This window comes from Lathyrus oleraceus, chromosome 2, assembly GCF_024323335.1.
Source record: "Lathyrus oleraceus cultivar Zhongwan6 chromosome 2, CAAS_Psat_ZW6_1.0, whole genome shotgun sequence".
In the NCBI taxonomy this organism is placed as follows: Eukaryota; Viridiplantae; Streptophyta; class Magnoliopsida; order Fabales; family Fabaceae; genus Lathyrus; species Lathyrus oleraceus.
This window is the reverse complement of record NC_066580.1, coordinates 139,894,229-139,920,126: the sequence shown is the minus strand read 5'-3', so window position 1 is coordinate 139,920,126 and position 25,898 is coordinate 139,894,229. Positions and strand designations below refer to the sequence as shown.

Below are 25,898 nucleotides of genomic sequence, written 5' to 3'. Positions count from 1 at the left end.
CACAATTCAACATTAATTTAAAGTTGAAATCTTTTTCACTACCATTGACAAACAGTTACAAGAGTTGAATAGCAGATTCAGTGAGCAGGCAATGAATTTGTTAACTCTTTCTTGTTCTTTATCTCCTAAAGATGGATTTAAAGCTTTTAGCATTGATACTATTTGTTCTTTAGTTGAAAAATATTATCCTATGGATTTTAGTGATCAATAGAAGAATAATTTGCAATTTCAACTCCAACATTTTCTATTTGTTGCTCGTCAAGCATCAAACTTGAATACTTTATCAACTATTCAAGAACTATGTTCATGTTTGGTTGCATCTGGACATGCTGAAACTTACTTCTTGATTGATAGACTACTTCGTCTTATCATGACTCTTCCCGTTTCTACGGCCACAACTGAGAGGTCTTTTTCAGTAATGAAAATTATTAAGACTAAGTTGAGAAACAAGATGGATGATGGGTTTCTTGGAGATAGCATGACAATATATATTGAAAGGGAGATTAGTGCAAGCATTAGTTCGGAGTCAATTATTGACGATTTCAAGTCACTCGGAACGCGTAAAGCATTACTTTAAGGTAGTTTTAAGTCATGTAATTTAAATTTTTAGTAATTAACTTTGTATTTATTTTAACTTTAATGTTTTATTTAAAATACTATTTACATTTTATTTATAATCTTTATTTTACGTTAGCGGTCATCCCAAATTTTTTTATCTGGCTCTGCCACTGGCTATAACGAATTGATTATAAAAGCATCTTCCGTGAATTTAATAAATTTGAAGTTGCTTGCAACTTCCAAGAATTGTCTAAGGTGTGAGAGAGGGTCATTTGCTGCAGCACCCGAGAATTTCCCAAAAATCTATAGCATATGAAACATCATAGGTTTGAACTTAAATTATCTAATAGTGATCTCAGGCATAAGGATACAATGCTCGCAACATTGAGATCAGAGATGGCATAATACTTGATACTCGTTGCTTTGTCACTTGCAATGCCTATGTCATCTTGGTTTTCCTGAGACTCGTTTTTCTTATGCTTTCTAATCTTCTAGTTCTTCTTCAATTTGCTTTGATTTAAAAACAAAGGGTTATAGAAATTGATAGTGTTCGTGTTGAAATCTTATAAGGATTCTGAATGTTCTTTTTATCTTAGTGCCAACTCTGTATTTAGGTAAAATCAGTATGCACACATAAAGTTACTAATGTTACCTGTCATTTCAATAGTAATCAAATAACAAATTAAAAATGCATAATCATAATTATCTTACTATATCAAATAAATAGATTAAAATTTAATCATACAATTTTCAACAACGACGCCCAAAACTTTTCATGGATAGAAACATTTGCAAATATACACAATAAAATCAATAACAAGAGATAAGAAAGATATTGATCCCATGAAAATTGTGTTTAAACATTTCATAAATCATTTGAAACAAATAAAGTAATTAGTAAGTTAAAAAGGAGAAAATATTAGGTAAGTTTCACAATAATATAAATTAATAGTGAGTTTGAATCACAATTTACAAAGATTTCAGACAATGATCCATTTAATGATTTCACATAACATCTATGATGTTATTTGGCATCATATCACGAGTGACCAAAGCTAAATCTCACGGTGTTTGTCAACATTGTGAAATATGTAACAACTCATTGAGATTACATGATGTCTAAGCCACCATTAACATAATTAAACCTCAAGTAAAATTTGTCATGCTTACCATTACAATCCTAGTCCATTATGAAAAAGTGAATAAGTAAGCAACACATGTCTATTTGTTATTTAACCATATTAATTATTGATATTTATTTTCTAAGCACCACCACAACTCAATAAACTTATATTTAACTCTAAAATGATCAGACCTATGATGTTATTTGGCATCATATCACGAGTGACCAAAGCTAAATCTCACGGTGTTTGTCAACATTGTGAAATATGTAACAACTCATTGAGATTACATGATGTCTAAGCCACCATTAACATAATTAAACCTCAAGTAAAATTTGTCATGCTTACCATTACAATCCTAGTCCATTATGAAAAAGTGAATAAGTAAGCAACACATGTCTATTTGTTATTTAACCATATTAATTATTGATATTTATTTTCTAAGCACCACCACAACTCAATAAACTTATATTTAACTCTAAAATGATCAGACCTATGGTTAAACATATAACATAAACATACAATAGTTAATAAAGATAACATAAACCACATTAAATCGCATCAAAAAAATTACTCGTTCAAGGAATATCACAGTATCCAAGAAAATATAATTAACTCAAGGTGAGCATAACAATAAAGAAGTACTTAAATATTATAATAACATTATTAAATATGGGAGTCTAAAATGATAAATCTAAAGACATGCCAATGAGTTACATTTCTCGCCCAAATATATTTTCAAGGGCTGACCTTTGAACTTGAAGTGGTGTTATTTCTTAACTCATGTAGCACAACATGCCCATGCGAAAAGGCTTTCTTGACCATAGACGAACCAAACTATTTTGATTTCAATTTTCCTGATTTTTTTTTTCAATTGAGAATTAAAGAACAAGATTTTCCGTATCAGATAAAATTTTATCTTAACCATGTTTTTAGCATGATACATCTTAGTTCTCAGCTTATATATCTTGAATACCAGTGCATTTTCATATGCTTTTAATCTCACCTCCTCCAACTCATTAATCATCAAGAATTTTTTTGTCCACCTAAATTAATGTAAAAATTTAAAAATTTGACAACCCAATAAACTTTGTGTTCTTGCTCGACCAGAAGGTGGCATAATTTTTCATATACTAATTGACACAAATAAGCTCATATGCGTTTTGAAGGCGAATCATATATCGAACATGATTCAAATCATGTGACCGAATTGAAAAGCCATTAATACAAATCAAATTTATAATTGTTAACAAAGTTTCTAGTAGGCAAGAAGCCAATATATGTGAAGTGAATTTTCCAGGTCAATGCATTGTTGTTAGCTTATCTTATGAGGTCTTTGATACTAGAAATGTAAAAAAAAAACACTTAATAGAAAAAATTAGAGGTGCAAAAGAAGGCCCAATTTGTTTAAAATTAAATTCACTACTATTTTGTTTTTTTGGGCCTTTTATTACTGATAATCAGACCCAACGGTATCCCCGATTCAGCCGCTGCTAGGGTTTGACTGAATCTTAAATAACCGTCCGATCACTCTTTTAGTAGCCGTCAGATCACTCATGATTTTCATTATATAAACAACCAAACAGGCCATACACGTCATGCGCCGTTCAGAAGTACTAGCTTCACTTCAACGCTTCACTCACCTCTCTGAAATTAGGTTATCAATTTTTTCTAGCATATGATTCATTTTGCAATTGAAATCGGCTTCACTATCTGGTCGTTGGGATTCGTTCAATTCCCTTTAGACTCGTTCCCTTGAAGCAATAGCTATATGTGTTGTTTTTGCATTTCACTTCCTCAATCGTTTTTATTGGTTGCGGGAGAATGCGAAAACAACTAAATTTTGAATTATATATTAGATCTTTTCATTGACGAGTGTGGAGAATTACTAGTTTTAACTGTGATGAGTTCTTAACAGACCTGTAATGATTTGCGGGAATGATCGCAGATTTATTGAACATCTAAGGGGCTGAGTTAACTAGTTCTTCTCCCTATTTTCTCTAGTATTTTTTTTTTAATTTTTCAATTATTGATTTTTGTGGCTTCGGATCTTAATTTTTTTATGCTGGCACTTTTTAAATCGTGTTTGCAATGTTTAACTGAAGCCTATAATTGTGTTCCCCTCGCTATCCAATATTGCATTTTTTATGTTCTAATTGGACGTCGGGGAACTAAATTTTCATTTAATTGATAATTTTTTATTATTTGATTTCTTTTAAAAGTGATTTAGAAATTGTAGATAATGATGAAGATAAATATGTAATCCAACACTTGATCTGATTTTGTGATGTCAGTTATATTTTTATGTTTCTGAATCTACATATCTGAACTATGTCTAAATATTTTCTGTATTTAATTCATAGCTTCATGTGATGAGTTTGGAATAAATCTTAGGACACCTTCCTACACAACATATGTTGTGGATGAGATGAACTTTCCTTTCTGATGACGTATACAATGTATACTAGTTTCTGTTTTTCTTATCACATTTTGTACTCATATGAATCTTAATTATTTTTCGTCTGATTTGTTAGTAGTTTTATATCAGTAAATGGCCTTCATAATCCCAGTTAAGATTGAATATTTTCAAAAGTTCTTACATTGATTCATGGGAGGCCTAAACTAATTTTTGGAAGTTTCGCTGTTAAATGCCTTTAATTTAATTAACATCAGGTGTTTACTAGTAACTATGCCGTACACTATTTTTATTTAACATATGTTTAATTTAATACATTTATCATTTTGAATTATTATTGCAGACTTCGTTCTTGTGTTTGTATTAAATTGCTGATAAGCTATTTCTGCTTGCTTGTGTGTACATTTGCATCGTCCTATAACCTGAAACATCTCAAAACATCTCATCGAAGCAAAAAGTCATGTGGGATAAATAATGAGGATTAGAGAAATTGAGAGTGAAATTTTTTATCAACATTGTATATAATACCTTCTACACATACAGCTTATAAGTGAATTGAGATATATTGTGAATAATTGGTAATACAAATGAGTAATTAATATTACATTGAACTTAGCATGGAGGGAGTATATAGATGTTCAGAATTGGATTAAAAACAAATTTTACTTTATTAAACTAAAAATACGTAAAAGAAACATGTTATATCTTAGGTAGACATGTGTTAACTCTTTTTAATACTTGAGTGATGGCTTTTATATGTCAGTGATAAGGTATTCCGCCTCATAAGATTAAAGTGCAATTATTGGATCTTTCTTTCAATAGTATGATTTTTGTGTCCTATTGATAAAAAATGTATTTAGTGGTAATCTTTCTCGGTCATTCTTTAACAATTAGAATTTTATAGTCATCAATTCTTTGATGTATCTTAGGTTGTGGTTAACCGATGTCAAGTTTGGTAACGTATTTCACAAGTAATGCAAGGATCTAATCAATCTCTTATATTGAGTTGGATCACTACAATGCTATATTCCAAATTTTCATAAATATCTCAAATGCATACTTTCTTAGTTGTTTGTATTTGTTTGTGCGCACACATATCATACTCGAATACACATTTCTTGATGCCAACCTCCTTTAGGAAACCAACTATCATTTCGTTCCATGTTCTTGTTCTACATGCATCTTTTTTTCAATTAGTTTGTTCAAAAACATAAATTTGAAATCCATTTGATAGATGAAACAATTGTTGTTATTTGCAATACTAACAACTAGTATAGTGGTTTCAGACATAGCACATGGTGCATATTCCTCTTCAAAGTTTATGTCTTTTCTTTGTAACTAATTGAGCCTTTTGCTTGATTATTTTCATGTTTGAGATTTGCCTTCACTTTGAACACCCATCTCATGCCAATTGATTTCTCCCTGTTTGGTATATCAACTAACTCTCAAGTATTGTTCTTCTCAATAGATTCCAACTCTCCTTTACAACAGAAATTCATTTTGGATCATTTAAAGTCTCTTCTGTTTTAATAAGTTTAGATTTGACTTGCGAAATGGATAACATCACCATCATCATTGACTTTGTTGTCAAAAACTTTCAATCTAGGAGTCTTTAAGGTAAACTTCTTTGTCTTGTTGATTTTCTCACATTCTGTTCAATTTAGGCTTTGACAACAAGTGTTTTTGCACATCCTTATTCTGCAGAATTTGTATTTTCAAAGATGTATCTAGTTAGAGCTTTTATGTAACCGGTTACAAACTGTTGCAGTTGCTTTATCTCGTTGAAAATGACATCTTGCTGATCACAAGTCTCTTATTTGTTGCTTCAAACAACTTGTAACCACTTGTGGAGTTGTACCCTACAAATATCATCATTTTTCACTTTTTGTCTAACATCTTTATAAGTTGTCATAGAACATGTCGATATGCTACAGAACCAAAAAATCTTAATTAGTTCAGATTCAGTTTGAATCCTGACCATGCCAACTTCGGTGTTACCTTCTCAAACTTCTTTGTTGGACACCTATTCAATAAATAGGCATATGTGGATATTGGTTCTTCCCATAACTCTTTCGACAAGTTCTCCCCTCTTTAACATGCTTCTTACCATGTTCATAATCGACTAATTCATCCTTTCGGCAACACTGTTTTATTGTGGTGTATAAGGTAGTACAACCTCATGTACAATCCTTTCTTGATCACATAATCTCTTAGTCTTTTGAGACATATTCGCCCCTACCATCTGTTTTGAGCACTTTGAGCTTGTGACAAATTTTCCTCTCCATCATGGACTTGAACTTCTTTAAAAATTTGAATACCTTTTTTTTCCTCTTGATTAGGTACGTTCGTAGCCTTCTAGTATGATCGTGGATGAATGTGATAAAATATCTATTTTCACCAATCGAGTCAACTTGCATTGTTCTACACACGTATGAATACGCCATTCCAATGTGATTCTTGGTTCCATAACCTGCATTTTTACTGAATTTACCCTTATGTTTATTTGATTCCACGTATTCTTCATAAATTTTAGCTGATATGTTGATCAATGGCAACCCCACTACCATTCCGTTCTTTTGGAAGTCTTTGAGATCTCAGAAATTTTAAGATGCCCATGACGATTATGCCATATCCACTCTTCTCGACTCGTTGTTGTAGTAAGGCATCTATACTCCATAACCTTTAGCTAAACCTTAAAGTTTCTATTGGAAGCCATATAAGCTTTAAGGACCAAAACCTTGTTTGCATCCATAATGCGTAACCCCTTATTTTCCATATGAATCTTGTAATTCTTCTCTAGTAATTGGCCGATATTTAGAAGGTTACATTTGATTCCTGGACTGCATAATACATATTTGATCATCGTCCGCTAGAGTGGTGTCATCTGCGAACTTCACTTTGTTTTTCATGGCACGATTGATTTTTACAAACTATTCCTTCCTCCCTATCATATAAGTAGAACACCCGGAGTCCAAATACCATTCCTTGAGATTACTTCTTGTTTGCATTACACTCTTTTGTAAATGACCAAACAATTGACAATTAAAGCATTTCACCTTGCTTTTGTCAATCCTCTTCCAATCACCTCTAAAGTTTCCTCGACCACCATTTTTATTGCAACTGCTCTCACCTCTTTGACAAGTCGAAATCTTGGAATTTTGAGACTCTCTTCCACCAAAATTCTGAAAATTCCCTATACTTTTCATGGGCCATTTCCTTCCGATCTCTTGTCATTCTTGTTGAAACAACTTGCAAAGCGATCTCCGCCTTTTCCTTATCATTATTTCTCTCATCCATCCTTTGCTCATGAGCCTCAAGAGAGATTTTCAACTCCTTTTTGCTCACCGTTGCAAGATCCTTCGATTCCTCACTCGCTACAACCACGTTATCAAATCTTGGTATTAAAGAACACAACATATTTCTTTGTGATTGTTTCTCCACATGCATTCACTTGATTCACTTATCGAGTGATTCTTTTTGTGAAATCATTGATCGTCTCTTTTTTCTCAATTTAAATTGACGTTTATGAGTTTGTAACCTCACCACCTTCGTCTTGTCAGTCCCTGCGTATGCCTTCTCTAAGATTTCCCACGCTTGCTTCAATGGTTGACAATCACCAACTTTCTCAAAGTTGTCACCATCTACACATTGGCAGATAAAAAATAGCACCTTGGAATCTTTCTTCTTATCTTCCTTATGCGTTGCTCAACGTGCATGTCTTGCATCTTCGACAAGAGGATTCACCCCATTCTTGATCACTTCAAGAATATCTTGGTAGCCAAACACCACTTTAATTTGTTTACACCATTTGTCGTAATTCTTCGCATCAATGATGTGTAGGTTTGTAGAGATTCTTTCATTACACTATGTTTCAGCATTCATCCTTGCTTTTCCTACTCCACTCTTTAATGAATGATGCCATTGGAACATAATCATGGTCTTCCCCTGTTGATGCAGACACTAAATTGCTATGCACAACAACCTACTCCAAGTATTCGTGTGTGGCGACCCTCCTGATACCATCAATTTCTTGTCTGAGCGATTGCCATTAGCTGAGTGTATATTAGACAACTCCAAAATTTATTTGCAAGCAATATTTCTCTAACACCACCAAAGAAATATAACTTCCAAATCCTCCTTATGGACCGTTGATACTTGATCTCGCCAAAGTCTTCCTTTGAGTATATTGGAAACTCTTTTCTTAATATATAACAAATCAATAGAAAACCGCATTCAAGAAATGATACCTGCACCTGTTACACAATAACCAGCTTCACAAAAAAAACATTAGATACCCCAATGTACCATTACTCTCTCTTAACACTCAATCTTTAGAGCATGGTCCACAATCAAAAGAAAAATACTAAGAATGAAGATGATGAACAATGCCATATAGTCTCAACCAACCATTGAAATTACATGGTGTTTACAAGTAATTCAAATGATGGTGAATGAAGAGCACACACAAAAGGTTATATTAAGTTTCTAGATGAATGAGTCTTGATTTTTGATTGATATCAAGAGCTTGATCAATCACAACAAGATTGATCAACCCACTCTCTTTAATTTACACAAAAAGAACAACAAAATTTCACAAGAATTAGATGCAACAATAAAGATAATGAATTGACATGGATTTAATATTAAGAAGTTGGTTTTGGAGAAGAAGAGAAAAACATTCATGGTGTAAGAATGAACACACTAAGAAGAGAAGACAAAATCACATTTTGTCTTTATGGATTCCACCATAGGTTTCACACACTTGTTACTTTCACCAAAAGAAACAACTATTTAAATAAGAGATAGAAGGTTGGAATCTTTTATTCATGATTCGAATCAAGAAGGATTTATGATTCAAATCAATTTGGACAGACCCAAAAGGGAGATTTTTCAAAGGTCATGGTTCGAATCATGATATGCTTGATCTAAATCAAAGGATGTTATGATTCGAATCATGTTCAAGCTGCGATCCAAATCATTTGGTCTAAAGGTGAATTCCAATTTTCAAAGGTGAGTGATTCGAATCAGAGATAACACATGATTCGAATCAAAAGTCCAAATATAAATGTTCTAACTTGTGATTTAAGCTACGCTTGTGAAAATGACAAAAGAGCAATTTCATGGGCTCAAAAAGAAAATACTAACAAGGATCAAAGAATTTTTAATTCATGAAATATAGAGGGTTCTCAATGGTACAATTAATAATAATATTCAAAACGATTACAATCACACGAACAAAATAACATCCAAACTACAAATATACAATCCTACTTATATCAATCAATAATCAAATTATAAAAATATCAAAACACTCAAATGATACTCAAAACTCATAAACGATTCTTTGTGCTTTCATCAGTGAGCTAAAATTTTAGACCTATGAATTTTAAGACTTGCCTTTTTTTAGGACTAAACTCTTAGAATTGAACCCAAAAGAGCACTTGTTTTGTCACTTTTATTAAGGACTAAAATGTGTTTGTAAGTTGGACACGGACATTTAATCTTTTATCCCGCAATGTCACACTTATCCACTCATAAAAAATTAGTTTCGAATCAACAGTGTTTCACTTGTCCATCTTAAAAATATGAAATCTTTATTTAAAATGTGAAATTTCAACTATTAAATTATTTGACAAAAACAATTGTGTTTGTAAGCGAAGAGTAAAAAATGAAACAAAAAATTTAAAGACCTTCCTAAACATTTTGTGAAGTTTAACACAACAAAAACATTAATTATAATTTCTTATGAATGTTCTACTAGTTATAATCAATAAGAATATTTGATTTAATTTATTTTATCATCATAATTAACATAAGTAATATTTCATATGTCCAATAATAATAATGGCATGAGTGAAAAAGATAATTGTGAATTTATCAAATTATTTATGTTAATTATTGATGTCTTTTTATAATTGGTAGAGATATCACTATAATAGCATGATGAGTTGATTGTGTTGGACATAAAATCTTTCTAAAGGTCCAATTGCTGGTTTTCAAAAGGAACATGTTTCTGGAAAGAGAAGAGAACTTAAGGATTTTTTTTGCTTATAAATAAAGTCGGGAAGAAGTCCATATATAACTTGCTATTTTTTATTTAAAATTTTAAATTTCTTCCAATCTATAGTAGCACTTTTCTTCTCTTCACTTGCAGTAACGTTCATATTTGCATATCCTCTAACCCTTCATCTAGATGTTTTATTTGTAACTTTTATTACTGGTGTCTAATTGTGAAAAAACAAATTAATGATAAGTTGGAAATTTTCAATGACAATTAGTTTGGAGTAACTTTTGTAGAGCTATTACTACATTTTGTGCTAGATACGAATATCCTAAGACGTCTCACTCTTTCATATTCCACTATATACACAAAACTTAATGCGCTATAATTCCCTTCATGCATTGAAACCAAAAGATTATAACGTGTTAAATTTCAAGTCTTAAAAAGAAGCGGTTACATTTCTAAAAGGGTAGTACTAATTTATTTAACACTAGGCTATAATATGCTCAACCTCTCTAATCAGAGTGTCTTTCTAGTTCTAGTTTTTGAGTAAAATAAGTGAAGGTCGAGCGAATTTGAGGAAATATGATTAAAGAATGAAGGAAAAATAGTTAAGTATGTAAATTGTGGACTTAGTGAAAATTTGAGCAAAAAACTTTAGAAGTAATCACATCCACCATCACGCAGTATCACACATGCGATAGCGCATTAAAAGCTGCATCGCACGCACGATGTACGGTTACGTGAATGCGATGGTCACTTTTCTGACATGTTATGTTCCATTCTTACGTCTTTAAAAGAGATTTTTTTTATCATTTTCACAAGGGTTACGATTTTGGGAGATTGAAACACAAATTAGAGAGCACAAGTGGTGATTTTTAGAGTATTTGAAGTCATTGGAGGTCATCTCTTCAAGGGACTTCTTATGTTATCATTGTTTATCAATTATGGTATTTTTATAATTACACTATGACTAGCTAAATTCTTCTCGGTTAGGTTGTGTTATGATGAACATGTTTCTCAATTCTTGGATTCTATGTTGATTTGACCACTGTATGAACCTATTGATCTATAATCTTATTCAATTACTTCTTGTTTGTAATGCTTTTTATGTGAGATACTTTTTTAATCTAACTTAAGACAATTGTTGTACTTACGTTGATTGAATATGGATAGGAGACCCCGAGTATTGGCATATAGAATTAATGTTCTATACGTCGTTTAACCCTGCTTACGTTGGTAGACTAGGAACAGAAAGCTCATGATAGTGGTTAGTGAGTTATTTCGTGAGGGATCGACTATAACGGTTTTGTCAATTCGTCGTGAGGTTGTAGTGATTAGATCATTCATATAATGCATCAAACATTAACAAGAGAGGATTAAGGGATTCTACAACACAACCTGACCTCTTTCGTGACATTGTTTACTCACTTATTTACTTTTCGCATTAAAACTCGACCCCCCTCTTTTTAGTCATTTTTATACATTGCATACATTTTGTCTTGCTTGGAGGCAGTCCCTGTGGATTCGATTTTTTTATTACTTCGATATTATCAGTACACTTGCCGAGAAGTCATCAAGTTTTTGGCGCCGTTGCCGGGGACTGTTAATTTTTCAACAAGGCGACGTTTGTGCAATTGTTTTTTTTATTTTTAGTCTTTCTAATTTTTGTTTTAATTTCTTGTTTATCATAGTGCTACTGAGGTATTTTATGTTTGTGTATGCACAGTTCAGGATCACCATTAATTCCATTTGATCTAGAAATTGTGAGAATCGTGCGTGCTTTTAGAAAAGTAGTTAGAGAAGCAACTCTGGACAGAGGAATACCAGAAGAAAGCAATTATCAAGTTTTTCTGACTCTGAAGAAGAAGCCATGGCAATTGCACAACCCCTCATTATGGGGTACTACTATAAACGAACTGATGAATGACAGGTTTCTAGGGGGTTTGTACTGGCAGACCATGCTAATTTTTATATTAAAAATTATGTACTTTCAGGTTTAAGAGAAAATCAATTCGATGGGAACGCGATTAGAGACCCATGAGCGCATCTTGCACGCTTTTATGAAATAACTTCAATATGCAAACCTACTGATGCCACAAAAGACCAGGTTAAATTGAGATTGTTTGGGTTCTCATTAATTAGAAGGGTGAAAGGTTAGTTGTTTTACCTTCTGAATGGAATAATCCGAACTTGGAAGGAATTGGAGGATAAATTCCCTGAAATATTTTTTACAATTACTCAGTTTATCGAGCTCCGAGAAAAAAATATTAATTTTGAGCAGCAGGAAATTGAGTCATTTTATGACGACTGGGAGAGATTTAAACTTTTGTTGCACAAATGCCTAAATCACAACATGAATAGTATGGATCAGATGCAAAACTTCATCAAAGGGCTCAAGAGTCAAACTCACATGTTTTTGGATGCTTCCACGAGAGGTACTATCCGCCAAATGACTGAACCACGAGTAATATACCTCATTGAGAAGATGTGTATGAATGACTACCATTCGAAAAGTGAGAGGTCGACCAAGATTGAAACTATTGGCACACCTAAAGGTATGTTATCTCTTGATACTCATACTGCTCTTTTAGCTCAAATTGACCTGTTGAATAAAAAGATAGCAAAAAGCAGCTTAGGTAGAGCTAACGTGAGCCAGGTATAAGAACTTAGGTGTGATTTATGTGGAGGAGAACATGCCAATGGAAGGTGTTCGTTGGAAGGGACAAGTAAAGAATTCAAATTTGCAGGTTTTTAAAAGAACAACCCATATTCCAATACATATAATTCTGGTTGGAAAGATCACCCAAATTTTCATTGGACCAATAATCAAAAACCAAATGTCAACCAAGGAATGCAACAAAGCCAACAAGCTCTGTTTCAAAGGAAGCCATCACAGTTGGAAGAGACTTTGCAAAATTTCATTAAGGCCACTAAAAGTAGCTTTGAGCAGGTAACTAGTAACCATAAAATTTTAAGGAGAAACCATGATGCGTCAATAAAAAATTTAGAGACTCAGATAGGTAAATTATCAAGACAAATAGTTGCTTTGCCAAGCTCAAGTGAAGGATTCACCGGTAACACCATTGCTAATCCCAAGAATGAAACATGCAAGGTTGTGGAAACGAATTTTGGGGTGGTTATTAGAAAGGAAGAAACTGAAAAGGTTAGAGAGAAAAAATTGAGGAAAAGGACTGTGAAATTGAAAAGGAGGAGGGTGGAAATCAAGGTGAAGAAGAGGAAAGAGGAGTCACCCTTGATCACTTCATTGATAAAAATTCTCCTTGGAAAAGAACAAAGGATCAAATTCTGAATGAACCGAACCCACCTTTACCAGATTACATAAAACTATCATATCCATTATTAAGAAGAAACTGGTACAGGAGGATAAGGCTGCAATGTTTGAAAAATTTAAAGATATGTTGAAACAACTTCAGGTAAGTCTCTCTTTTCATGAAATTTTAGAACTAATTCCCAAGTTTCTAAGTTTATGCAGGTATTGATGAAAGGTGGAAAGTAGAAATTAACACAAGAACGGGTTAACATGGAAGAAAAAGAGGAGACGGTAGGACCGTCGGAAGTGTCACCAAAGATGAAGGATCCAGGGGAGTTCAACAACATTTGCACCATTGGGGGGATGAAAATCCCACATGATTTATGTGACTTAGGTTTGAGCATCAATGTCATGCCTCTGAGCAAATTTAAGGAATTGGAGATAAGAGAGATCATACCGAGCAATATGACACTCACTTTAGCCGATTCATCTGTGACTCATCTGCTAGGTATTTTATAAGATGTGCTAGTTCATGTTGATGGTTTGATATTCCCCGCAAACTTTGTGGTGATCGACATGAAAAATGAGTCGGAAGGGTCAATGATTCTTAGGCTCCCATTCTTGGCAACCGGGAAGGAAAAAATAGATGTGGAGACTGGTGAGTTTATTTCGAAGTTTAATAAGGAGAAGGTGGTGTTTAATGCATATCAATGGACACCATATATGGAGGATCTAGAGACTTTCTATCAATTGAAAGAGAAAGATAGTGAAGTTCACAAGAGGATGAAGAAACGAGTTTTCACCAGAATGAGGGTATCCCTTACGCCTGATGTATTTTGAGCATGGAACGTCAAGCTATTGATGGAAAAGAAGTGCTGGATGGGAGACAATCCATCAATTTTTATATATATTAGTTTTCATTGACAAAATTTATTTTATTTCTATTCAAGACCATATCAAGAGGAAGTGGCTACTCAAGCATAAAGTTTTCATGAAGATCTCAATTGTCTTTAATGAACAAGTTTATAGTTATTTATGTTTTTTTCTTCAGATTGCAAGTTTGTCACTTTAGCATTGAACAAATGATCCAAAAGAAACTTGATCATCGGAATAAAAACTAGCAACTTGAAGGTGAAGGATGAGAAAAGAATCAACAAACTTGTACTCAACCTACAAATACCCCATCTAGTAAGGTTAGAGCCAAATATTTCCATTGTTCACTTTTCTTTCTTTATGAGTGTGTCCATGCATTATTCTTTTATCTAGTTTGATTTATTTCCGTTTAAGTTATCTGGTTTAAACAACACACACTAAAGCAATTTTTTTAATAACTTTGAGCCTTTGTAAACCACCCTTTAATAATAGGTTTATCCATTTCTAACCACTTTGAGCCTAAACATTTCTTTCAATGACGTAGCCTTAAATTCTTAGCCATATTACTCGAAAGATCTTTTCTTTCCACCCTCTCTTTGGAGTTAGGTAGAAGTACAATTCTTAAAGTATATGAAAAAGATTTAAGTTTGGGGTTTCTATGATGAACTCGATTAGAACATGATAAAGCTAAATTTAATTGATTTTACATGTTGATTGAGTGATCACCCTATCCATTGAGTGAGTTATAGTGAACTGAGAGACATGTTGAGTACTCGTCAATGTTGAGGATGTTTTCCAAATTCGCAAGATAGAAGTTGGAAGCTAGAATCATGGTCAGGTAAAAGAAATATTTAATTTGGTGATGTTCGATTGTTATTGTGCAACTTGTTATTTGTTAAAATATGCAGTTGCAGACAAGTTACTTGAGGACAAACAACGATTCAAGTTTGGGGTTGTGATGACAGTCTGTCATTGCATATATTTAGTCGAAGAATCTGAGCAAAACAAGTGAAAAATGAGCGAATTTGAGGAAGAATGAAAAAAGAATGAAGGAAAAATAGCTAAATATGCAAATTGTGGACTTAGTGAAAATTTAAGTGAAAAAGGAGCAAAAAAGAGTGAAGCTTCGGAAATAATCGCATCCACAATAGTACAACATCACGCACGTGATAGGGAATTAAAAGATGCATTGCGCGCGATGCAGAATATCATGCACACGATGGTCACTTTTCTGGGTCTGTTTCTGACGCGTTCAGGTCCATTTTGACGCCTTTAAAAGAGGTTTTTCAGCACTTTCACAAGGGTTATAATTTTGAGAGATTGAAGCACAAATTAGAGAGCACAAGTGGTGATTTTTGGAGCATTTGAAGCCATTTGAGGCCATCTATTCAAGGGACTTCTTATGTTATCATTGTTTATCAATTGTGGTATTTTCAATTACTATATGAGTAGCTAAATTCTTCTAGGTTATGTTATGTTATGATGAACTTGTTTCTCAATTGTTGGATTCTATGTTGATTTGACCAATGTATGAACCTATTGATCTATAATCTTATTCAATTGCTTCTTGTTTGTAACGTTTTATTATGTGAGATACTCTTTTAATTTGATTTTGGGCACATAGGGAATACTGATCATTAGTCTATGTGTTGGATGTAAGGTAATTGTTGTACTTACGCTGATTAAATAGGGATAGGATACCCCGAGTAGTGGTATAGAGAATTAACGTTTTATACATCTCCTAACACTACTTACGTTAGCGGACTAGGAATAGAAAGCTCCTGGTAGTGATTAGTGAGTTATTTCCTGAGGAATTAGCTATATCGGTTTTATTAATTCTCCATGAGGTTATAGTGATTAGATAATTCATACTTGGCATCAAACATCAACTAGGAAAGAATAAGGGATTCTACAACATAACTTGGCCGCTTTCGTGACATTGTTTACTCGTTTATTTACTTTTCGCATTAAAACTCGAACCCCCATCCTTACTAGCTTTTATACTTGCACACATTTTGTCTTGCTTGGAGACACTCCTTGTGGGTTCAATCTTTTTATTATTTTGAAATTATCGGTACACTTGCTGAGAAGTTATAAGTAGCCTTGTTGAAATGGTCAGCGATAAAGTTAGTAAAGCTAGCACGCTTTGAGTTGAACCAAATGATGTCGTCAATTTCAATAAATGGGTCGAACACTTTTCTAGTTGGTCGAAGACCAGTAATGGAAGCTATGTCTAACAACGGTATAATCATTCCATAACGCAGTTGGAAGGTGTTCGTCAAACCCTCCCAAAAGTGAAGTGCAACTAGTAACATGTTTTGGTTATATGCAGGACCTACCCTAGATAATTGGATCAGGTCGAAAAGACCTTGATCTTTCCAAATCTTTCATTTCTTGGATTCCATCTTATTTTTAAGAATTAAGGTAGTTCGATTGATTGGTATAAGGAGCAGAGTGAAAGACACAGGTAGACACTTAAGTAAAAGTCTAAAGGCTGATATACGATTACTAGAGGTTTTGTACGATGGTAACAAGGGGAAAACTTACTAGTTCTTGCTATGTTCGTATTCAAATTAGGGAAAGGGCCAGATAAAGCATGTGTGACGTTAGAAATGGTGAAAGGGATTAATACATGAGATTTTCAAATGTGTGCTTTTTCTTCCTGAAGAGGAGGTTCAAGAACATACAATTGATTCCTGACGAGAGTGGGTGTAGTAATTGCTGTAGCCAATGGAATTTCTTGATTTGGAGTTGATGTGGATGCATTTGACTGAGTAAAGGTTGATTTTTTGTAGAGGAAAACTTTAAAGCTTCGTTGAAGATGAAGAGAAGAGAAGAAGAGAAGAAGAAGGTTATTTATAGCTTCGGGGGGGGGGGGGGGGATTGTTTGGTTTCTTTATTTTCTTTAAAAGAAAAAAATAAAATCATAACACTTTTTGACAAGTGTCCCACTAAAACTAAGAAAATGGGAAGTTGGATTCCTGTGTGGCCCATGTTCCCCCAAGGAACTCGGAGCCATGATGGCTTTCTGAACTTGCACGTCTCGAAGAGATGTTATAGGTAGTAGTCATGATGACGGTGACGTCAGCGCACAACTTTGAATAGTGGTGAAGTTTCAAAAACGTCACATGTCTCTCAAAAATGAATCGAAAGTCGCATTTTTTGGGGAAAATTTGTTAGATAAGAAATTCTAATGTGTAAATTTGACAAGGGAATCAACTGGAATTTATGCACAAACACAAGGCAAGGTTACATGCCTTTCGACCAGAGACCTTGGAGGAAAACGACAACGTTCGACATTGAAGAATTTGGTCCGATACTTAGTGAAAATTTCGAAGGATTTGGTCATTCATCAATTCGATAAGTCGAAAGAAATTTGACTAAAGTAGATTCAAAATTCAAACCAAATAATTGTCTTTTGATCTTATCCAAAACAACGAAGACACGTGGAGATCAATCGAAGACAAACAGAGCATGCAGAAGTGACGTGTCAAACAGAAGATAGTTGAACGTCGGAGACCGTTAGTTTCATTGTATTATAAATAGGGATTCTAGTGTTAAGATTCATGGGTGGAAAAACCATTGTAAACTTCAATATAAACTCAAAGTACCCATACGCAAGTGAGAAATGAGTATCTGAAGAAATGTACTTGCCTACCAATTTCTTAGTTATGCAAATAAAGTTCTTTTTCATTTAATTTACATTCACTTATTTTTATTTTATATTCAAGTCACTAATTTCGACCCATTCGAAATCATTTGTTACATTTACTTTCAAACTTAATCATCTTTCTAAAATAGTCAACATACAACGTAAGTATTCCGACAAAATTAATGCACACTTTCTTTTCCCATAAATCTAGCACAACTTGCCACATGATTTACTAGTTTGATTCTTCAAGCATAAAATTTAAAACTAAGTGATTGTTTACCAAAAACACCTGTGAACAAACAAGTAGAGATATGGATGTCATGTTTGATGATTATCTTAGTCAGCTGGTACCAGAGGAGGCACAAAATACCATAGCTGAGAGTGACTGGAGCTATGTAGACGGGTACATCAGATGATTCTTCAGGGTGTCACATTCATATATGGTACATGCTACTCCAAGAGATCCACCGAAGCCAGGTCATTATGAGATACTAGAGAAGGAGCAGGCTAGGTTAGATCATGCTCATGATGTGTTGCCTAGATGTCACAATATTGTGGAGATTACGCAGACATGTATTGGCATATGTATCTTTTTTTATGGTTCTGATGTGAGGGAGGTCCTAAAAGCCATTATGACAGGGGCACGAGAGGTACTGATGTATCAGAGATAGCGTTAGAGCACGGGGACAGAGGAGACCGAGGAGCTCGAGTCCGGCATACGCAGTAGTTGATAGTATCTGTAGTTTGGATTTATGTTCGGTTGTATTCTATTTTTACTTATTTCAACTTCATTGTGTATGTCATGATGACTTATTTTGACTCCAGATTTATATATATCAACTTTGCATGTTAATTGTATGGTTTAATGTGCATCAGATAACATGAGACTTAACATTTATAAATCGTCATTTTCATCTAACTAACTTAACTTGCATCTTCGGATCAATAAATTTTTAAAATGCCTTTCAGAGAGTGATGCATGAAATGTGTTTTAAAATATTTCGGAGATAAATCTCCGGATTCGTGTTTACAAAATATGTTGATGTGACTTTATAGGATGCATGAGATGTGTTTTAAAATATTTTAGAGATACATTTTTAGATTAGTGGTAACATTTTGACTTAAGACATAAGTGTGTCCAGAGATTTATCCTCAAAATTTAAGACATTTTAAATTTTATATAAGATGTTTTCCCCCCTTAATTTTAACCTTATTTAACGTTGTTTTTAGAAAAGCAAACCGACAAAACTGCTTTTTCATATATGCCTTCATACTATAGTTAGATGCGTTAAATCAAATTTGTAGTGCATAATCATGTGTTAGAATTATTGAACATACTATGAAACTGCCATATTCAGTTACCAGTATATTTTATATTTTAAATTCTGAATGCATAAAGTTTTAAGAATAGATATTTGGATCTTATAATCCGAACATTATTAAATATTAGAGAATCCGAATGTATATTTTAAAAACGTTACATATTCGGATTCAATAATTTAAAATATACTAGTCTCATACCTGAAAAATTCTTATAAGTTATATATCAAAATAATTACAATATCATATACACAAGTGCATATTTCGTTTGAATAGATGTACCGAATGATCTTCGTATGAAACTGATATCATCAAATCGCAAACAAATGAGTATCATACAACAATTTCTTGTGAGCAATCTATGTTGGGTGGTCTTGCACTGTTGCACATGATGTCTTGAAATAGTTATATGATGGGATTGACTAACTTCCAAAAACATTTTAATATGTTAAAAAAGATATAAAATTCAATGGAAGTATTTGTAATCATGGAGTCTATGGGCCTTTGATTCCTTGCTAACTAACTCCAAGAAGAATATGTTTGGTGCTCTTGTTACCAAGTTCTTTTCTTTGACTGTCAGGCCCAACACATGAACAATGAAATTATTAGAGGATTTGATGCCATCGCAAGCTTCTTAAGGAGTAATATAGGACTCTAGTATTCCTTCATTAGAGGAGATTCTCCACCAAACTCGACCATTTTGAGTAAATCTTCATTTTGGTCCCTAAATGTAATGAAACTGAAAAAACATCATTGAGTGTATAACAATCCTTTGGTTTATATTGCCGAAAATGGTAGATACAAAAACCCTTGATAAATATTGCTAATTAAATCTATGATTGAATTGAACATGAATCTGTGAACTATCTTCTAGTCCAGTAAGTATGTATTAGTACATGTATGAAAATTTTGGCATCAAACACTTGACATGATTTGCAGGTATAGCTGAGAATAATGATCCAACACTGTCATTAGATGAAACACTCAAGGATATGCACAGATTTAAATTTCATCATGATCATCTGTCATATCTCCCATCAGCAATTAGGTAATGATTGTTTTTATATCTAAAGACCCTTTGTCAATTTGTTCAATATATAGCTTAATAACTTCTATTTTGTTTGGTTTTTTTAGACATATATAAGGATCGGTGTAAACGTAAAATGATATCTTGCATGGTCGTTATTGGACAATTTTAAATAGATTGACGGTTATGAAGTGAGGTTTGGAATGAACTTCGTAGACTACAACAATAACTTGACAAGATATCAAAAGCTACAGGCACAACTGTTCAAGAGTTTTCTTGCTAGAACTTAGACTTTCTAATATATATGTCCCTCTAATGCAATGAGATTCATAAAATAAATATGTACAAAGTAGTTACATATGATTGTTCTTTCTCCAAAGAAACTATGTGACTCATTATATTATGATTTTTGTGCATATTTAGTATTTTCTCTTACTTTTGTTTCAACAATCACCATTACCACATTGACATCTAGATGTTATAAGAAAATTTGCATTTAAAACATGATTGATTTCACTCATCTAAATGGGATAAACACAAACTCCTGGTAGGTACTAATAACTCTTTACTTTCATTCTGTTCATCAGTCCGTTGTAGTCTAGTTGGTCAGGATACTCGGCTCTCACCCGAGAGACCCGGGTTCAAGTCCCGGCAACGGAATTCATTTTTTATCAACCAATTTTTATATACTGGTAAATGCAGCAACGATTCATCACAAAAATGAAAACTAAATAGTTACATTAATTGAACCGAACAGTTCGAATTTATTTAAAATTCAATCGGTTCAAATTTCAAATAGTTAGAGGAAAGTTTTTCAAACAAATATATGTTATAAAAAAATTTAAAACTTGTTTTATTATTTTTAATTTAATTTGGTTTGATTTTTTATCATTTGATTAGATTCTAAAATTGTTTTTGCAACACGATTCATTTCGGTTTGACGGTTCGGTTGAGTTCAACATATTTTTTGAACAATCTTACTCGGTGCATACATACTAGTTCTCTCAAACTCTATGAAAACTCGAAAATACCCTCAGTACTTTTCGGATATTAAAATCTGAATACACTCAATGACAATGCTAAAAAAATACCACAATATAACAATTTTTTTTATCATAAACGCACTCAATGCCATGAAACTCAAAAATATCCTTCGTACTTTTTAGAGATTAAAATCTGAATGTATCAAATCTTAGGAAAATACTACGATACAACAAATATTTTTATCATGAACGCATCCAATGCAAATAATCATTTGTCTAGATTACAAATTCTGAATATTCCCTTCACCAATTGAAATCCAGACTAATTCGAGCAGAAAAATGAATTATGTATTACCTTCTATGCGAGCCATGTATATGGGATTCTTTATGATCATAATGTATTTCCTTAAACCCTTACAAAAGTTTCTTACAATCTTATTCAAGATTTTTCGTTTGCAAACCCAACCTTATTGTATTCCGACATCAAGAGGTACAAAATTGATTGAAATTACATGTAATATATATGTATATCAGTGATGATCATTATGATAATCTATTTTTTTTCCTATAACATGAACGTAGAGTCCGAAAATTATAATTCAGATCCTTTAAGGATTGGTTCAAAAATTGAATTACAAATTATATGTTTGTTGATTGAAAATGTCTTTTTTTTTATTAGTTATAGTTATGGTGCACTCTGATGTTGTGATCAAAGATAATGCATCTAAGGATGATGATCTGAAATCACCCCAACATGATGTTTTACATGTTGATGTTAGAAAATAATTTATCAATAAACATGAGTTTACTTTACGTGAATATATGTCTTAATGGGTCCGCATGGAGGTTGCCAAATTAGGGTTTGGCATTATTATTGGGAAACCGAATTCTGGTTCTGATAGATAGATATTTGTTATGATGGGATGCGAAAGAAGTGACCAGTATTAAGAACTTGTCCGAAAGTTGAAATGTGATGATAACGAAACAATAAAATATGAATTCTCTTTTAAGTTGTCCAGGTATCACAAATAGAATAATCCATGGATATTTAATGTGATTTGTGGTATACATAATCATGGATTGTGTTTTAAGTTAGTTGATCATTTGATTGTATGTTGTCTGAATTCTGAAGAAAAGAAACTTGTTTCAAACATGGCAACAAATATGGTTCAGTCCAAAAACATGCTCACAACTTTAAAAAGGAAAAGACCTGAAAGTGTCTCAAATATGAAGCAAGTATACAATGTTTGCCAATGAAACAACAAGTCGATAAATGGTCCAAAATCTGAAATGTAACAATTATTGAAGTTATTGGATGATGATCAATACGCATCTAGGTACAAAGTGTGTGAGGATGGAAAAACTATTCGAGATTTATTTTGGACTCATCATGATTCCATCAAGTTATTCAACACATTTCCCACGATATTGATAATTGGTTCAACATATAAGACCAATAAACACATGCTTCCTCTTCTTAAAATTGTCGGTGTTACTTCTACAAATATGATTTGTTATATTAATTTTGCATTTTTTGAATGTGAAAGAGGATATTGTCACATAGGCATTGAAAATGTGTTAGAATATGTTGAAGAACTTAAAAACATGTCTTATGTGATTATCGTTGATCGTGATACTAGACTAATGAATTCGGTTAAAAATGTATTTTCTTCATCATATGTTTTACTGTGTAGGTATCATATAACTAAAACAAAAGTGTGATGTAGACTTAAGAATGCGGTAGAGACCAACAAATCAATGGCGAAGATGAAAAAATGGTCAAACCTAGTCAGATATTGGAAAGTATAATGGATTCTTGGAATGTCATAGTCAATTCTTCTATAAAGGAGTTATTTGTCGAATCTGTCAAATATTTTAAAATGGTGTGCACAAAATATTTGAATTTCTTGAACTATGTTGAAAGTACGATATTAGATCACGTGAAGGAGAAAATTGTTTGTGCATTAACTGATCAGGTTAGACACTTTCAAAATACCATAACCAATAGAATTAAATTTGCTCATGCTACATTAAGGAACTAGCTAAGAGATAGTAAAGAGTATTTTTGTAAGGGTTGGGAATCAGTAGTCCAAATAATTAAGAATCAACATAACAATATACATACATCATTTGTTTGCAGCATCATAATATTATAACATAAATTCAAAGACAACAATATATATTCACGGTTTGTTTACAATATATATCGAGAGGGATTGAACTTTTTTATCATGAAGTTATGCGAGCAGAGAAAATAGGTCCACATAGCTCAAAATATGGTTGTACACTTAGATGAACATTGGGGAACCATGTTTTGCAGGTTTTGAAATTCTGGTGTAGTCAGAGTTCAGATGTTCTACTCCAAGTAAAGACATCTGATCCAACATTGTTACTAATACAGCAAGACAGTTATACAAATTAAAACCAAGTACTGATATGCACACATTCACAGATGTCACGACATCTGCTACTATATCACCATAGAATGGAAGAACACCCAGTTCTGTCCATCTGGTACAAAGACACATCAGAGATCAACATTGGATGTTATGACATCCACTTCTGCGCAGACAAGAATGATGCAGAACTTAAATTTAAAGTGCAGTAAATAACACAAGGACACTACGCCAAAAACTGGAATAGACAGCGCCCCTTAGAGGGCGCTTTATTACAAAAGCGCACTCTAAAGTGAAGAGAAAAAATAAGGAGCATACTATTGGAATAGACAACGCACTTTAGAGGGCGCTTTTGTAACAAAGCGCACTCTAAAGTGAAGCGAAAAAATAATGAGGAAATGGAGGGACACCAATAGATGACGCTTTATTGAAAGCGCCCTCTAAGGGTAACCTTAGAGGGCGCTTTTTAAAAAGCGCTCTCTATGTACATGTACATTTCCAGTTTATAAGGCGCTTTTGGAAAGCCTTAGAGAGCGCTTTTAGAAGCGCCCTCTTAGGCCCCCTTTAGAGGGCGCTTTTGTAACAAAGCGCCCTCTAAAGTGAAGCCAAAAAAAATAATAATGAGGAAATGGAGGGACAACAATAGAGGGCGCTTTAGTGAAAACGCCCTCTAAGGTTACCCTTAGAGGGCGCTTTTAAAAAAGCGCTCTCTAAGTCCATGTACATTTCCAGTTTAGAAGGCGCTTTTGGAAAGCCTTAGAGAGCGCTTTCAGAAGCGCCCTCTTAGGCCCCTGTCATACCCCAAAATTTGCCCATTAATATTGCAAAACATTTCCCGAAGCACTCCAACTTATTCTACAAGGCACTGACCTTAAAGGAACAAAAGCCCAGCTCACAAGTGGCCCAATCCAGAAAATGGCCCAAACTGGCCTGCTCGCTAGGCGAGCAACTCCTTCGCCTAGCGAACCCTTCGCTACACGCTCGCCTAGCGAAGCTTGCGAATATCAGAATTTTTGGGCTTCATTCTGAGCCCATTAGGTCACCATAATCACTATAAATACCGACACTTCAGTCACGAAAATGGAGAGACGAAGACGCACAGAAACCCTGGCATAGAAACCCTGGAGACCAACTCAGAGAATTCCGAGTAAAGAAACCCTGAAGGCCGCTCATCCGCACCAAGGTTGCCTCCGCCCAATTCGACCCGATTTGCCAATCCAAAGCTGCAATTCCACTGCAAACAGGTTTGCGCATCACTACTGTTTTATGCTTTTAATCGGTAATCGCTACATACATAAGGCATCATGATTAAATTTTCGGATATGTAATTTGATTTCACATGTGAATTTAAGTATGCCTGAATATCCTGAATGTTTGTCCATGCTATTCCTGTAATTAAATGCCATAAAGTTCAGGGTGCCGGAGATCATGCTGCTATCAAACTCAAAACCCGTAGCAGCTCGCTAGCACATCGCTAAGCGAGCCTGTAGCGAGCATTCGCTAAGCCTTCGCTAGGCGAAGCAGGAGCGAACGGGACAGTGGCTGTTTTGTTTCTTTTCTGTTCTGCCTTATGTTTATCTAATCAAGATTTATTATAATTCTGCATTATTTGGCCTGACTTTATGACTGTTGTGTTTATTTCGTGGTGCAATTTTCAATTGTACTTTATCTCGATGTTCTAACCCGTGTGCTGAATTGTGTAAAGGCTTACACATTCCCGAAGAAACGGCCGGCTAAGTATTCCGCTTTATTTGTGGGATACCCTTATGGAGAGGGATTCTGAATTACTTAATTTTAATGTGGAGATACATCCTAAATTATCTAGCTGATTTTAATGTATTGATTTCATCGATTTTAATGTGGACCTAATTACTTAATCGATTACGGCTATCTAATTAATTGTAAAACTTTGCCTTTAAATATGCGATCTTGGACCTCTCTTTGTTACCCTACGATATTACGGTATTATGGTCATGTCCCGCGAATGTGGGGATACCCTTAGCCAAGACCCTTCGATTAAATCATCATAAAATAAATCATAGTCCCTCGGATGTTGCCTTCAAATATATGATTTTGCCCCTCGATGACCCTTCGGTGTAGCCTACGGTTAAATGATGATAGTCCCTTCGAATGCTAAGGTATCCTTACAACCGTTGCTTTCAATGACCAATCGATGACCCAACGATGACCCTTTTACATCCAAAGGATAAAACTACTTATTTCTCAATAATAAGGACGGTTTTACCCTCACAAGGATAGGAAATGCCCATCAAGACC

The 25,898-nt window shown here is 33.7% G+C and overlaps 2 long non-coding RNA genes and 5 other non-coding genes across 7 annotated transcripts; all 7 read left to right on the top strand.

The window, feature by feature from the left end:
- The first annotated feature begins 3,171 nt into the window (after positions 1-3,171).
- LOC127118526 (uncharacterized) lies at positions 3,172-6,053 on the top strand. Its single transcript, XR_007802258.1, has 2 exons — positions 3,172-3,336; positions 4,439-6,053. It is a non-coding gene; the product is annotated as an uncharacterized LOC127118526 (long non-coding RNA).
- On the top strand, positions 3,573-3,658 carry LOC127124811 (small nucleolar RNA SNORD25). Its single transcript, XR_007804283.1, has one exon. It is a non-coding gene; the product is annotated as a small nucleolar RNA SNORD25 (small nucleolar RNA).
- On the top strand, positions 3,718-3,858 carry LOC127124790 (small nucleolar RNA snoR136). Its single transcript, XR_007804260.1, has one exon. It is a non-coding gene; the product is annotated as a small nucleolar RNA snoR136 (small nucleolar RNA).
- On the top strand, positions 3,916-3,999 carry LOC127124758 (small nucleolar RNA snoR31). The gene has a single exon (XR_007804227.1). It is a non-coding gene; the product is annotated as a small nucleolar RNA snoR31 (small nucleolar RNA).
- Positions 4,243-4,381, top strand: LOC127124753 (small nucleolar RNA snoR83). Its single transcript, XR_007804221.1, has one exon. It is a non-coding gene; the product is annotated as a small nucleolar RNA snoR83 (small nucleolar RNA).
- Positions 6,054-20,052: 13,999 nt separating the features above from the next.
- On the top strand, positions 20,053-20,677 carry LOC127121243 (uncharacterized). The gene is made up of 2 exons (XR_007803360.1): positions 20,053-20,263; positions 20,350-20,677. It is a non-coding gene; the product is annotated as an uncharacterized LOC127121243 (long non-coding RNA).
- A 152-nt stretch (positions 20,678-20,829) lies between these two features.
- On the top strand, positions 20,830-20,902 carry TRNAE-CUC (transfer RNA glutamic acid (anticodon CUC)). The gene has a single exon. It is a non-coding gene; the product is annotated as a tRNA-Glu (tRNA).
- The last annotated feature ends 4,996 nt before the right edge of the window (positions 20,903-25,898 follow it).